General features: G+C 52.0%; 4 non-coding genes across 4 annotated transcripts; all 4 read right to left on the bottom strand.

Moving 5' to 3' along the window:
* Nucleotides 1-391: 391 nt before the first annotated feature.
* Nucleotides 392-510, bottom strand: LOC139360329 (5S ribosomal RNA). The gene has a single exon (XR_011617652.1). It is a non-coding gene; the product is annotated as a 5S ribosomal RNA (ribosomal RNA).
* A 2,800-nt stretch (nucleotides 511-3,310) lies between these two features.
* LOC139360327 (5S ribosomal RNA) lies at nucleotides 3,311-3,429 on the bottom strand. Its single transcript, XR_011617651.1, has one exon. It is a non-coding gene; the product is annotated as a 5S ribosomal RNA (ribosomal RNA).
* A 4,377-nt stretch (nucleotides 3,430-7,806) lies between these two features.
* Nucleotides 7,807-7,925, bottom strand: LOC139360324 (5S ribosomal RNA). Its single transcript, XR_011617650.1, has one exon. It is a non-coding gene; the product is annotated as a 5S ribosomal RNA (ribosomal RNA).
* A 2,798-nt stretch (nucleotides 7,926-10,723) lies between these two features.
* LOC139360323 (5S ribosomal RNA) lies at nucleotides 10,724-10,842 on the bottom strand. Its single transcript, XR_011617646.1, has one exon. It is a non-coding gene; the product is annotated as a 5S ribosomal RNA (ribosomal RNA).
* Between the last annotated feature and the right edge of the window lie 108 nt (nucleotides 10,843-10,950).

Below are 10,950 nucleotides of genomic sequence, written 5' to 3'. Positions count from 1 at the left end.
GAGAAAGAGTGAGAAAGAGAGAGAGAGAGAAAGAAGGAAAGAAAGAAAGAAAACAAAGAGAAAGAAAGAAGGAAGGAAAGAAAGAAAGAAAGAGTGATAGAGAGATAGAGAGGAAGGAAGAAAGGAAGGAAGGAAGAAAGAAAGAGAAAGAGAGAGAGACAAAGAAAGAAAGGAAAGATAGCAAGGGGAGAAACAGAAAAGAATGAAAGTAAGAAGGAAAGCACAAGAGAGAGAAAGAGCGAGATAGAAAGAGGGAGAGAGAGAAAGAAAGAAGGAAAGAAAGAAAGAAAGGAAAGAAAGAGAGAAAGAAGGAAAGAAAGAAAGAAGAGTGAGTGAGAGAAGGGAAGAAAGGAAGGTAGAAAAGAAAGAAAGAGAAGAAAGCAAGCCAAAAAGCCTACAGCACCCGGTATTCCCAGGCGGTCTCCCATCCAAGTACTAACCAGGCCCGACCCTGCTTAGCTTCCGAGATCAGACGAGATCGGGCGCGTTCAGGGTGGTATGGCCGTAGACGCCGGCAGAGGCGCCTGGCTGCCCCAAGAGCCCGGCCCAGCCATGCCCGCCGGCTTCCAGCCCGCACCGCCAGCCCGGGGTCGTCGTGCTCGGATCGGGATCCCGGAGCCTCTTCGCCTGCTGCCTCTCCCGGCTGCCGAGCTCCCGAGCTTCCACCACGTCGGGCCCGCTCGGAACAGGGAGTGCTCCGAGGCGTCGGGGCCCAGGGCCCACGATCCTGGGACCCCGGCGGGTCCTCCGCCCTGTCGTGGAGGTATTCTTTTGGATCCCTGGCCGCTGGGGAGCTCCTGCGAGGCCCCCTCTTGGCCCACACCCCCAGAGGCGTCAGGGCTGGCCAAGGGCGAACAGCCGGCCCAGCCGCGCCTGGCCTTTTTCTCACAACGCCCCCACCACGGTGGCTTGTCCCGACCAAGACCCGGCCGGTGGGCAAGAGGGCGTGGGGGCTGGGGTGTTGGGGGATGGCCCTGCTTTGCCCCGGGCTGGCACTAGAGCCGGCAGCCTGATCCCCGGCGAGAGGGGCTGAGAGAAACCCAGAAACACCCCACCACCACCAGCAGCAAATCCACAGCCCCACACACAGACACACCCGGGCGCTCGCGCGCGGGAACCCACACACGCGCGCGCGCTCAGACACAGACACAGACACACACAGACACACACACACACACACACACACACACACACACACATACGTGCACACACAAACGGCTTGAAGGAGAGCAAGGAAGAGATAGATGGAGAGATTGAAACCGAGGGAGGGAGAGAGACAGCGATCGAGAGAGACAGGGGAGGTGGAGAGGGAAAGAGACAGAGAGGCAGAGATAGAGAGAGGGACAGAGAGAGCGAGAAAGACAGACAGAGAGGGAGAGACAGAGGAAAGGCGACAGAAATAGCGCGAGGTGCAGGGGCAAACCCAGAAGAGAGAGGGGCAGGGAGCTAGAGAGCGAGAGCGATAGAGCCTTGGAGAGGGAGCGCCCTGCTCCCGTAGGCAGGGCCCTTTTGAGCAGGCCGGGATAGGGTGGAGGGGGCTTGGGCTGGGCCAGAACAGGGTGGCCAGGCCGTCCATGCGAGAGGAGCAACGGAGCGCTGAGACGGGTTTTGTCTTGGATTAATTGCTTGCTTTGGGGGTGGGTTTCGTAGGCTCCTTCCTGTGTTGGCACCTCCCTGTGCTCTTGGTGCGGTGCGGTGGGCCCCTTGATTTGCAGAGTGCGCCCGCCCTTTTGGCGGGAGCCGTGGCACCGGGCGTGCCCACGGGGCCCGAGGCCTGGGTCTCTGGCGTGTCCTCGGGACTGGAGTTTACGCGAAGTTGGTGGCAATGGGAATCCGGGTGCACAGGGACTGTTTTCCTGGTTGCTGGCGAAGCAATGTCCTTCCCCCGGATAAAGCAGCCCCTGCGTTCTGGAGCGGAGGTCTCGGCTGGCGTCTGTGGCACCCGCTGGCCCTGCCCGCCCCTTCCCCCGGTTTGGAAGGTTGCGGCGGCGCCCGCCCGGTGAATGGATTGAATCGCCTGTGCGTTCCGGGAGCGGGAAGGCGCCGGGAACGGCAGGGAACCCGCGCCTGCGCCTTTGGGGTCCGGCCTCCTGCCCTCCAGGGCTGGAGCCGGGCTCCTGGCCGGGCGGCGGCGAGGCGCAAGCGGTGGGATGCTGCTGCCCGGTGGTGCTTTGGTGGCGGACCCCCAGGAGGAGGTCCCCGGCTGCGGCGGGGGTGTAGGCGGGCGACAAGGGGGGAGCAGAGTCCGGGGAGGTTGGGAAGCATGGCGATAGTAGGGGCAAGGGAGGGAGAGGGGAAGCCACAAAAGCCTACAGCAGGCCGGGCGCGGTGGATCACGCCTGTAATGCCAGCACTTTGGGAGGCCGAGGCGGGTGGATCACGAGGTCAGGAGATCCAGACCAGCCTGGCTAACACGGTGAAACCCCGTCTCCACTAAAACTACAAAACATGAGCCGGGCGTGGTGGCGGGCGCCTGTAGTCCCAGCTGCTTGGGAGGCTGAGGCAGGAGAATGGCGTGAACCCGGGAGGCGGAGCTTGCAGTGAGCCGAGATCTTGCCACTGCACTCCAGGCTGGGTGACAGCGAGACTCCGTCTGGAAGAAAAAGGAAAGACAGAAAGAAAGAAGGAAAGAAAGAAAGAAGGAAGGAAAGAAAGAAAGAAGGAAGGAAAGAAAGAAAGAAGGAAGGAAAGAAAGAAAGAAAGAAAGGAGCAAAAAGAGAAGAAAGAAAGAAAGAAAGAAAGAAAGAAAGAAAGAAAGAGAAAGGAAGAAAAGAAAGTGAGAAAGAAAAGCAAGAAACAAGGAAAGAATGAAATAAAGAAAGAGAGAGAAAGAAAGGGACAGAGAGATAGGAGAAAGAAAGAAAGAAGGAAAGAAAGAAAGAAGAAAGAACGAGAAGAAAGAAAAGGAAGATAGCAAGGGAAGAAAAAGAAAAGAATGAAAGAAGGAAAGAAAGAAAGAGCAAGCAAGAGAGAGGGAGAGAGAAAGAAAGAAGGAAAGAAAGGAGGAAGGATAGAAAGAAAGATAGGTAGAAAGAAAGAAAGAAGGAAAGACAGCAGAACGAAAGAAAGAAAGAGAGAGAGACAAAGAAAGAAAGGAAAGATAGCAAGGGAAGAAACAGAAAAGAATGAAAGTAAGAAGGAAAGCAAAAGAGAGAGAAAGAGCGAGATAGAGGGAGAGAGAGAAAAAAGGAAAGAAAGAAAGAAAGAAAGGAAAGAAAGAGAGAAAGAAGGAAAGAAAGAAAGAAGAGTGAGTGAGAGAAGGGAAGAAAGGAAGGTAGAAAAGAAAGAAAGAGAAGAAAGCAAGCCAAAAAGCCTACAGCACCCGGTATTCCCAGGCGGTCTCCCATCCAAGTACTAACCAGGCCCGACCCTGCTTAGCTTCCGAGATCAGACGAGATCGGGCGCGTTCAGGGTGGTATGGCCGTAGACGCCGGCAGAGGCGCCTGGCTGCCCCAAGAGCCCGGCCCAGCCATGCCCGCCGGCTTCCAGCCCGCACCGCCAGCCCGGGGTCGTCGTGCTCGGATCGGGATCCCGGAGCCTCTTCGCCTGCTGCCTCTCCCGGCTGCCGAGCTCCCGAGCTTCCACCACGTCGGGCCCGCTCGGAACAGGGAGTGCTCCGAGGCGTCAGGGCCCACAGCCCACGATCCTGGGACCCCGTCGGGTCCTCCGCGCTGTCGCGCAGGTATTCTTTGGGATCCCTGCCGCTCAGGAATCCTGCGAGGCCCCCTCTTGCCCCCTCACCCAGAGTCGTCGAGGCTGGCGAAGGGCGAACAGCGTATTATCAAATGTCTTCTCTGACCACAACAAAATCGAGTTAAAAATCAATAATACAAGGAAAACTGATAAACTGACCTGTTTTCTTTTTGGAAAGTAAAGAACACACTGCTATGGTCTGAATGTCCCCCAAAATTTATATGCTGAAATTTATTTGCCAATATGATAGTATTAAGAGGTGGGCACTGGCCTGGGGTGGTGGCTAACGCTGTCATCCCAGCACTTTGGAAGGGAAAGGCAGTCAGATTGTTCGAGCCCAGGAGTTCAAGACCAGCCAGGGCAAAATGGCAAAACTTGTCTCTAGAATAAACACCAAATTCGGTGGGCGTGGTGGTGCAGGCCTGTAGTCCCAGCTACTCAGGAGGCTGAAGCAGGAGGACTGGTTGAGCCTGGGAGGTCAAGGCTGCAGTGAGCCATGATCAGGCTACAGGCTACTGCGCTGCCGTAGGGGCAATACAATGAGACCCTGTCTCAAAAAAAAAAAAAGGGTAAAAAGGTGGATTCTTTAGGAGGCGATTATCTCATGAGGGTAGAAGTCCTTATGGATGAAATTAGAGCCCTTAGAAAAGGACTTGAGTGGGTTCATTCCCTCCGTCTCCTCCGTGTGGGGACACAATGTTCTTCCCCTCTGAAAGATGAAGCAACGTTGTGTCATCTTGGAAGGAGAGACTGGGCCCTCCTTAGACACTGAATGGGCTGATGACTTGACCTTGGACACCCCAGCCTTGAGAACTGAGAGAAATAAATGTCTCTTTTTAATAAATTATCCAGTCTCAGGTATTTGAAGAGATTCAGATATTTTCTTAAACAACCAATGGGTTAAAGAAGAAACCACAAGAGAAATCAGAAAATACAGTTGGGTGTCAGTATCCACAGGGGATTGGTTCCAGGACCCCATAAGTAGGCCAAAATCCACACAGAGTCAAGTCTTGCAGTTGGCCCTGTAAAACCTGGGCATTAAAAAAGTTAGGCCGCTGTATCCTCAGGGTTTGCGCTCTGTGAAGACTGTATTTTCAATCTGCCTTTGGTTACAGATGCAGAATTAATGAAATCAGAGGACCTACTGTACTTATTGAAAACAATTCCTGTATAAGTGCACCCTTGCAGTTCAAACCCATGTTGTTCAAGGCTCAGCTGTACTCAGAAATGAATGAAAATGAAAACACAGCATAGCCAAACTTTGGGATGCAGTGAAAGCAGTGCTAACAGGGAAATTTATAGTGTGAAATGCTTACATGAAAAAAACCTAAAGAAAGCCAGGCGTCGCGGTTAATGCCTGTAATCCCAGCACTTTGGGAGGCTGAGGTGAGCCAATCACCTGAGGTCAGGAGTTCGAGACTAGCCTGAACAACAGGGAGAAACCCTGTCTCTGCTGAAAATACAAAATTAGCCGGTTGTGGTGGCAGGCGCCTGTAATCCCAGCGACTTGGGAGGCTGAAGCAAGAGAATTGCTTAAACCTGGGAGGCAGAGGTTGCAGTGAGCCGAGATCGCACCATTGCACTCCAGCCTGGCCAACAAGAGCGAGACTCCCTCTCAAAAGGAAACAAAACAAAAACCACCCAAAGGACCTCAAATTAGCACTCTAAATTTACACTTTAGGCACTAGAAAAGAACAAATTAAACCCTAGGAAGGAAAGAAAGAAAGATTAATTCAGAAATAAATAAAACAGAAAATACAAAAATGGAGAAAATCAACAAAACTGAAAGTTGGTTTTTTAAAAGATAAAATTGACAAACTTTATGGAGTGACTAAGAAAAAAAGAGAGAATACTCAAATTACTAAAATCAGAAATGGAAGTGGGGACATTACTATTGGATCCAGTCAAAATGAAAACGATTGGCAGGGTGAAGTGGCTCACACCTATAATCCCAGCACTTTGGGAGGCCGAGGCATGCAGATCACTTGAGGTTAGGAGTTCAAGACTAACCTGGCCAACATGGTGAAACCATCTCTACTAAAAATACAAAAAAAAAATAGCCGGGTGTGGTGGTAGGCCCCTGTAATCCCAGCTACTCGGGAGGTTCAGGCAGGTGAATCACTTTAGCTCAGGAGTTCAAGACCAGCCTGGGAGACATGGTCAAACCCGGTCTCTACAAAAAAAAAAAAAAAAAAAAAAAAAAAAAAAGATAAAAAGGAAAGAAAAAAAATAAATTAATTAAAGAAAGAAAGAAAGAAAGAAAGAAGAAAATTCAGCCCATCTTGATGGCAAAAGCCTGTTGTCCCAGCTACTGAGGAGGCTGAGGTAGGAGGATCGCTTGAACCTGGGAGGTGGAGGTTGTAATGAGCCTAGATCACACCACTGCACTCTAGCCTGGGTGACAGATGAGATCCTGTCTCAAAGAAATAAATGAATAGGATTGTAAGAGAGTGCTAAGAACAATTGTACACCAACATATTGGATAACTTGGATGAAATGGACAAATTCCTAGGAACATGAACCCTACCAAGACTAAATCACAAAGAAAGTGAAAATCTGAATAGACGAGTAACTAGTAAGGAGACTGAATCAGTAACCCAATATCTCCTGCCAAAAAAAAAAAAAAAAAAAAAAAAAGCCTTGGACTTGACTTCTCTATCAAATATTTAGAGAACGAATAGTAATCCTTGTTAATCCTGCCAAAACCTTGAAGAGGAGGGAGTATTCCCTAACTCATTCTATGAGGCTACAATTGCCCTGATACCAAAGCAAGACAAAGATTTTACAAGAGAAAACTGTAGAATAATATCCCATATGAAGATCGATGCCTAAAACTCCTCACCATATCCTAAGACTGTGAGGTGAAATTCATCACAGAAAAGGAAAGCCAAGCAGAAGCCTAAAACTATACCCCTAGTCTGACCGGGCGCTGGTGACTCACGCCTGTAATCCTAGCACTTTGGGTATCCTAGCACTTTGGGAAAGTGGGTGGATCGCCTGAAGTTGGGAGTTCCAGACCAAGACCAAGCTAACCAACATGGAGAAACCCCGTCTCTACTAAAAATACAAAATTAGCCAGGTGTGGTGGTGCATGCCTGTAATCCCAGCTACTCAGGAGGCTGAGGCAGGAGAATGGCGTGAACCCGGGAGGCGGAGCTTGCAGTGGGCCCAGATCTTGCCACTGCACTCCAGGTTGGGTGACAGAGTGAGACTCCGTCTGGAAGAAAAAGGAAAGAAAGAAAGAAACCAAGTAGGAAAGAAAGAAAGAAAGAAAGAAAGAAAGAAAGAAAGAAAGAAAGAAAGAAAGAAAGAAAGAAAGAAAGAAAGAAAGAAAGAAAGAAAGAAAGAAAGAAAGAAAAGAAAGAAAGAAAGAAAGAGAGAGAAAGAGAGAGAGAGAAAGAAAGAGAGAGAAAGAAAGAGAGAGAAAGAAAGAAGGGAAAGATAGTAAGGGAAGAAAAAGAAAAGAATGAAAGTAAGAAGGAAAGAAAGAAAGGAAGAAAGAGGCAAAGACCGAAGAAAGAATGAAAGAAAGAAAGAAAGAGAAAGGAAGAAAGTGAGAAAGAAAGAAAAGCAAGAGAAAAGGAAAGAACGAAATAAAGAAAGAGAAAGAGAAAGAAAGAGACAGAGAGATAGGAGAAAGAAAGAAAGAAGGAAAGAAAAGAAAAGAGAAAGAAAGAAAACAAAGATAGCAAAGGAAGAAAAAGAAAAGAAGGAAAGAAAGAGAGAAAGAGTGAGAAAGAGAGAGAGAGAGAAAGAAGGAAAGAAAGAAAGAAAACAAAGAGAAAGAAAGAAGGAAGGAAAGAAAGAAAGAAAGAGTGATAGAGAGATAGAGAGGAAGGAAGAAAGGAAGGAAGGAAGAAAGAAAGAGAAAGAGAGAGAGACAAAGAAAGAAAGGAAAGATAGCAAGGGGAGAAACAGAAAAGAATGAAAGTAAGAAGGAAAGCACAAGAGAGAGAAAGAGCGAGATAGAAAGAGGGAGAGAGAGAAAGAAAGAAGGAAAGAAAGAAAGAAAGGAAAGAAAGAGAGAAAGAAGGAAAGAAAGAAAGAAGAGTGAGTGAGAGAAGGGAAGAAAGGAAGGTAGAAAAGAAAGAAAGAGAAGAAAGCAAGCCAAAAAGCCTACAGCACCCGGTATTCCCAGGCGGTCTCCCATCCAAGTACTAACCAGGCCCGACCCTGCTTAGCTTCCGAGATCAGACGAGATCGGGCGCGTTCAGGGTGGTATGGCCGTAGACGCCGGCAGAGGCGCCTGGCTGCCCCAAGAGCCCGGCCCAGCCATGCCCGCCGGCTTCCAGCCCGCACCGCCAGCCCGGGGTCGTCGTGCTCGGATCGGGATCCCGGAGCCTCTTCGCCTGCTGCCTCTCCCGGCTGCCGAGCTCCCGAGCTTCCACCACGTCGGGCCCGCTCGGAACAGGGAGTGCTCCGAGGCGTCGGGGCCCAGGGCCCACGATCCTGGGACCCCGGCGGGTCCTCCGCCCTGTCGTGGAGGTATTCTTTTGGATCCCTGGCCGCTGGGGAGCTCCTGCGAGGCCCCCTCTTGGCCCACACCCCCAGAGGCGTCAGGGCTGGCCAAGGGCGAACAGCCGGCCCAGCCGCGCCTGGCCTTTTTCTCACAACGCCCCCACCACGGTGGCTTGTCCCGACCAAGACCCGGCCGGTGGGCAAGAGGGCGTGGGGGCTGGGGTGTTGGGGGATGGCCCTGCTTTGCCCCGGGCTGGCACTAGAGCCGGCAGCCTGATCCCCGGCGAGAGGGGCTGAGAGAAACCCAGAAACACCCCACCACCACCAGCAGCAAATCCACAGCCCCACACACAGACACACCCGGGCGCTCGCGCGCGGGAACCCACACACGCGCGCGCGCTCAGACACAGACACAGACACACACACACACACACACACACACACACACACACACACATACGTGCACACACAAACGGCTTGAAGGAGAGCAAGGAAGAGATAGATGGAGAGATTGAAACCGAGGGAGGGAGAGAGACAGCGATCGAGAGAGACAGGGGAGGTGGAGAGGGAAAGAGACAGAGAGGCAGAGATAGAGAGAGGGACAGAGAGAGCGAGAAAGACAGACAGAGAGGGAGAGACAGAGGAAAGGCGACAGAAATAGCGCGAGGTGCAGGGGCAAACCCAGAAGAGAGAGGGGCAGGGAGCTAGAGAGCGAGAGCGATAGAGCCTTGGAGAGGGAGCGCCCTGCTCCCGTAGGCAGGGCCCTTTTGAGCAGGCCGGGATAGGGTGGAGGGGGCTTGGGCTGGGCCAGAACAGGGTGGCCAGGCCGTCCATGCGAGAGGAGCAACGGAGCGCTGAGACGGGTTTTGTCTTGGATTAATTGCTTGCTTTGGGGGTGGGTTTCGTAGGCTCCTTCCTGTGTTGGCACCTCCCTGTGCTCTTGGTGCGGTGCGGTGGGCCCCTTGATTTGCAGAGTGCGCCCGCCCTTTTGGCGGGAGCCGTGGCACCGGGCGTGCCCACGGGGCCCGAGGCCTGGGTCTCTGGCGTGTCCTCGGGACTGGAGTTTACGCGAAGTTGGTGGCAATGGGAATCCGGGTGCACAGGGACTGTTTTCCTGGTTGCTGGCGAAGCAATGTCCTTCCCCCGGATAAAGCAGCCCCTGCGTTCTGGAGCGGAGGTCTCGGCTGGCGTCTGTGGCACCCGCTGGCCCTGCCCGCCCCTTCCCCCGGTTTGGAAGGTTGCGGCGGCGCCCGCCCGGTGAATGGATTGAATCGCCTGTGCGTTCCGGGAGCGGGAAGGCGCCGGGAACGGCAGGGAACCCGCGCCTGCGCCTTTGGGGTCCGGCCTCCTGCCCTCCAGGGCTGGAGCCGGGCTCCTGGCCGGGCGGCGGCGAGGCGCAAGCGGTGGGATGCTGCTGCCCGGTGGTGCTTTGGTGGCGGACCCCCAGGAGGAGGTCCCCGGCTGCGGCGGGGGTGTAGGCGGGCGACAAGGGGGGAGCAGAGTCCGGGGAGGTTGGGAAGCATGGCGATAGTAGGGGCAAGGGAGGGAGAGGGGAAGCCACAAAAGCCTACAGCAGGCCGGGCGCGGTGGATCACGCCTGTAATGCCAGCACTTTGGGAGGCCGAGGCGGGTGGATCACGAGGTCAGGAGATCCAGACCAGCCTGGCTAACACGGTGAAACCCCGTCTCCACTAAAACTACAAAACATGAGCCGGGCGTGGTGGCGGGCGCCTGTAGTCCCAGCTGCTTGGGAGGCTGAGGCAGGAGAATGGCGTGAACCCGGGAGGCGGAGCTTGCAGTGAGCCGAGATCTTGCCACTGCACTCCAGGCTGGGTGACAGCGAGACTCCGTCTGGAAGAAAAAGGAAAGACAGAAAGAAAGAAGGAAAGAAAGAAAGAAGGAAGGAAAGAAAGAAAGAAGGAAGGAAAGAAAGAAAGAAGGAAGGAAAGAAAGAAAGAAAGAAAGAAAGGAGCAAAAAGAGAAGAAAGAAAGAAAGAAAGAAAGAAAGAAAGAAAGAAAGAGAAAGGAAGAAAAGAAAGTGAGAAAGAAAAGCAAGAAACAAGGAAAGAATGAAATAAAGAAAGAGAGAGAAAGAAAGGGACAGAGAGATAGGAGAAAGAAAGAAAGAAGGAAAGAAAGAAAGAAGAAAGAACGAGAAGAAAGAAAAGGAAGATAGCAAGGGAAGAAAAAGAAAAGAATGAAAGAAGGAAAGAAAGAAAGAGCAAGCAAGAGAGAGGGAGAGAGAAAGAAAGAAGGAAAGAAAGGAGGAAGGATAGAAAGAAAGATAGGTAGAAAGAAAGAAAGAAGGAAAGACAGCAGAACGAAAGAAAGAAAGAGAGAGAGACAAAGAAAGAAAGGAAAGATAGCAAGGGAAGAAACAGAAAAGAATGAAAGTAAGAAGGAAAGCAAAAGAGAGAGAAAGAGCGAGATAGAGGGAGAGAGAGAAAAAAGGAAAGAAAGAAAGAAAGAAAGGAAAGAAAGAGAGAAAGAAGGAAAGAAAGAAAGAAGAGTGAGTGAGAGAAGGGAAGAAAGGAAGGTAGAAAAGAAAGAAAGAGAAGAAAGCAAGCCAAAAAGCCTACAGCACCCGGTATTCCCAGGCGGTCTCCCATCCAAGTACTAACCAGGCCCGACCCTGCTTAGCTTCCGAGATCAGACGAGATCGGGCGCGTTCAGGGTGGTATGGCCGTAGACGCCGGCAGAGGCGCCTGGCTGCCCCAAGAGCCCGGCCCAGCCATGCCCGCCGGCTTCCAGCCCGCACCGCCAGCCCGGGGTCGTCGTGCTCGGATCGGGATCCCGGAG

This window comes from Macaca nemestrina, chromosome 1 (genome assembly GCF_043159975.1).
Source record: "Macaca nemestrina isolate mMacNem1 chromosome 1, mMacNem.hap1, whole genome shotgun sequence".
Taxonomy (NCBI): domain Eukaryota; kingdom Metazoa; phylum Chordata; class Mammalia; order Primates; family Cercopithecidae; genus Macaca; species Macaca nemestrina.
Note: the sequence above shows the minus strand (reverse complement) of the source record. Positions and strands in the feature narration are given on the sequence as shown.